Below are 4,674 nucleotides of genomic sequence, written 5' to 3'. Positions count from 1 at the left end.
AGCTGGAGGCAACTGAGTTACCATCATGGGTGAGTTAAACTCCACGTTCATTGATAACATTTAACTTGTTTCAAAACATCATAGAGAGCACACTAGAAAGGACGGAAAACTGAGAGGGAGGTTATTTGTATTTTCTCAATTATAAAGCTGGACTAAAAAGACAGAATGGGTTGTCTTTACTGGAATTTGATGAGATTGATGGACAACTTGTTTAGTTTGAAATTTGATAAACACAATATATTTTCTTGTTCAGAGTTGTTTTGCTTCATCCAGGTTTATTACATTAGGACATCTTGTTTGGTTTCAATGTTGTGTCCATTCAGCAAACTCTTGAGTGCATGAAACATGACCAAGTTTGGATCCCAGCTGACCCCAGGCTGTCAGTCATGAGGCAGACCAAGACTTTTTGCCCTTTCGCCTGTGAAGGTGAACAGTGTTATTCCAAATGATGCAGCATGTGTCTCTACCAATTTTCTGTCTATTTTTATCTTGTATATAAGCATTATCTTGAGCCTCTGCTCATCATGGCTGTAATCAAAAGCCAAGTGCAACAAAGTAAATATATGTTATGTAATGAGATATTTTGACCTGAAGGTGAGGACCAATGTCAGTGCGTAGTTGAAAATGAGGATTCACTGACCTGCAGTCTATAAAAATGTAACACTGCAGCATGTAAAACTGTAAATAACAATGAAGTAGTTAATTGTAATTACCTTACCATGTATGGCAAAAAAACTGCATTATATGTAATTTTATTGTGAAATACTTTTGTTAATAAGGACATATGATTGTATTTTTCTTTACTTTTTTTCTTATTTTAACTGGGTATGTTTTTAAAGTGTTAGATAACCCCCCCAATAAATAAGTGGTCAATCAATATGGGATTTCCAATGATGGACACCCAAAGTGTCATATTAAGTGTAGTGTAGTGTTAGTCAGTTATCAGATACATTTTCATTACATGGTCTCATAACGACCCACTACCATATCTACTTCATTTAGTCTTCAACTGCTCTGGAGCCTTAATCAAATTACATTCTGGCAGGAGTAAACTTGTCTGTGTGAGATTAGAAGTCTGTTGAACTGGTTTATGAGTTTGAAGTTGTTGTTGTTTTTTTAAAGAAAATATTTCACAACAGTCGTGTTATGGATTCTGTGATTATTCACATTTTGTGGTGCCATGCTTTTAAACCAAGAAGTATCTTTTGAAACACTGATGACTTGTTTGTCCAGTTTCTCTGTGGTCCCTGGAAAGTGTGTGATACCTGAAGAAAATAGATTTTTTTTCTTGGTTCTCTGGAAGTGCTGTCTTAATTGACATGGGTCTATCTCTTGCCTAAAAGCTTCAAGCTTGCTACTAATGTCTAATTAAATGCATTGCAGAGTTCAACTTTTCCACGACATTCTAATTTATTGAGATGCACCTGTACTGTTGCATCCATGTTACAGAATATATATGTAAATACATGTAAAAGCATTCTAATATATGCCAGTGATCACAAGCAAGTTTTTTTGAAACAGATAGGAACAAGCTTTTTTGAAACATCACAGAATATCACATTCTCATTAAATTGTCACTGTCAAGAATCTATAGTCTTTACATCTCTATATTACTGTGGTAACTCTACAATCTGTTTCATCTCTAGACAGATTTTTTTTTAAAGGAACATTCTCATAGATATCTGTCTATGGTCTTGTCGATGTTGAGAAATCCTCAGAGATCTCTAGTGACCATAGAAACACAGTTACCATGGGAACTTTCAGTGTCTTTCCCACATATCATTAATACTAAACAAAATAGTCAGTATTCATTTTGGAGGACACCCGAAGTCTAGTGCTGGATGTAGTAGATCTAGCTGTGTCCAAAACCTATTTGCCCTGATTGATGGTTATACTAGAATATGTCAGTAGGAGAGCTTGCCGAGGAAAGTGCTGTGCACCAACGCTGTTTTGCGATTAAAATAAATTCAGAGTGATTGCACTGCAGAAGGAAGTCCCACACCCCCATTTTGCCTCTTGAGATTACAATGTTACTTTTATAGGACATACAGAAGGAGGTTAGCTTTATGGGTGCCACAAACGCATTATCTTTTCAGGCTGAGAGCGTTGTATTCTCAGGTAAACTGATGTGGCTTACCTGAGATTTTCCTTTTAGCTTTTGCTTAATGTCTTGGAGAGAAGCGTTTATGGTTTTGCAGCTGTGTTACCATAGTGATGAGATTCAAATGTGCCCTATACATTTGTTTTGCTTGTGTGTGGCATTTGTTTGTAATTTAAAGTTTCAGTTGTAAGATGTTAAATTACAGGGGCCTTTTGTGGTCAGTAAGTCTACATTCAGACAGGCAAAAGTGGCCGAAATCCTGTTTTTTTTTTGTTTTGTTTTGCTAATAGACTCAGATCTGGGTTTGTCTTTATAGCAACAGCACAAACCACATGAAATCTGATCTTTTTCATTTTGGTTTAGGCCACTTTCGGTCATAAGTCAGAGGTCTGCTGTGACCTCAGTCTGAATGGTCATATCATAAATCATGAGAGTTTTATGATTAACATTCAATAAAAATTCTCAGTTGATGGGAATCACTGCAAAGATTTTACATACCAGAATGTGGAAGAAAGCGGCAAAGCTATTCAGTGGAGAGAAAGTGAGTTGTTCTAGAAGTATTACAGTTACAGCTCTACACAATCAAAACTTGAGGTAAGACTATATGAGGAAAAACTTTGCTCTCTTTCTCCTCATCCTTGTCCTCCCTATTGCCTGCTCACAAATTTGCTGGCTCTTGCTGCACATCATCTTATAAATGAATGCATAAACACTGACTTCAGTGGCCTCCACATTTACTTCTGTATGACAGTATGCTGTGTGATGTCTTTGCTATTCTTTTGTGCATGTGGGTTCGTTCAGGACCAGTTCACACTTGAATCTGTTATTGGCTACATAAATATGTGAATGTCCAAACAAAAAACTGCATCTGAGCAAAATAAGGCATGGAGTGTCAATGTAGCCATAGTCTCAGAAGTTCTTTGTGGCGTCACAGTGCCAGTTGGGTGGAAAAAAATTGTGTGTTTTTGATACCTGATAAGTTAAAGGGGTAGTTCACCCGATTCTGATTCTGACATCATTTACTAACCACCATGTCATTCCTAGTCTCAGCCTCAAACGGCACGCCCATAGACCGCTGGCTGAACGTCTGATGCATACGGCACACAAAATTGGAAACGCTTCGGGAGTTTTCGAAGTCGTCATCTGATTGGTTAAATTATACAAGAATTCCGGGAGACATGCGTGTCGCGTTCTTTAACATTCCGCCTGGAAACAAAGATGCCGTGACGCCAAACCCTCTCATGAAAGAAGAAATCCGTCGTGTTTACAACTGTGACAATGAGCACTTATCAGGATCATCTAAACGCTGGATTTATAAAAGTACATGAAATATGTAAAGTTCGCGGCATAGTATCTTTAAAATACGTCCAAGAGTTTTACACACTGTTATTGTGGAGACATTTCCACGCACCTAAACATGACACAGCACAAAACGAAACGTGATTGCTTGCTTTACCTGTCAGCCATATGGCCTCTTGGGTGGTCCTTGGGTGGTCCCTGGTCAGTCTGAAGATCTGGCTATGCGAGAATGTCGTTTCAAACCTGTGTGACTTATTTTTCTGTAAAACACAAAAAAAGATATTTTGAAGAAACTTTATTGTCCATATAATGATAGTCAGTGGGGTCCAAAAAAAATGCTGGACCCCAATGACGTCATTGACTTTTATTGTATGGCACTGCTTTAGAAATGAAAAAAGTGCAGTGTTGGTGTGTCATCTTGCTCCCGGTCACTGTGATTTTGCCAAGTATAAGGCACGTTCCTGGATCAACATCTTTTGTTGATCCTGGATCCTGGAACATTACTGTCCAAAAATATAGACTTAACCCAATCCCTACCCCTAAACCTAACCCTACCCATAATGTATTCCTAAAATTATAGTGAAATGATAGCTGATTAATAAGGGTGTAGAAGCACCTAACCCTGATTGTAAGCCTAAAACAGATATTGCCTGAAAAGTTATCCCTCAATTCTGATTGGTTGATTGGAATGTTGTTCCAGGATCAACAAGGATGTTGATCCAGGAACATGTTGTACTTGGTGAAATCACGGTCACCCTTGGTCCCTCCCACTGCATGAAACAAATGCAGGCTAAGCATTTTACGCTTACAGGGATTTGACTGCAGCTATGCTCATCCCTGACCCTATTGCTCGTATGATAATACCACCGAAGTGAAAGAAAAGGAGAGAATACACATGGGTGCTATTTTTTGGTATAGAGAACCTTTCGCATGTTTAGACAGGAAGTCTTTTTATTTTGTCATACATTGAATTATTATTTTTCATGGCATCTGTTAACCAAGAATGTGCATGTGTGTAATAGCCTGAGGGGTTTCTTCAAAGACACCGCAGCACATTTACAGAAGCATAATTTCTGTAAATTTTATAATTGTCTATCTCTCCACCAGGTTCATTATCCAGATGTGGAGAGAGTTGAGTGGCTAAATAAGGTGAGAGAATTATTAGACAATAATTGCCTGTTCCTTAATAATTTCTAAGTAATCATAATCCAGCACTCTCGTATACATGCATGTGTCTGCAGTCAATATTCTGGAATCTGATACTCTCTCGCTCT

Source organism: Sinocyclocheilus anshuiensis, unplaced genomic scaffold (assembly GCF_001515605.1).
Source record: "Sinocyclocheilus anshuiensis isolate Anshui unplaced genomic scaffold, SAMN03320099.WGS_v1.1 scaffold613, whole genome shotgun sequence".
Taxonomy (NCBI): Eukaryota; Metazoa; Chordata; class Actinopteri; order Cypriniformes; family Cyprinidae; genus Sinocyclocheilus; species Sinocyclocheilus anshuiensis.
The sequence above is the reverse complement of the archived record's forward strand: the minus strand, read 5'-3'. Positions refer to the sequence as shown.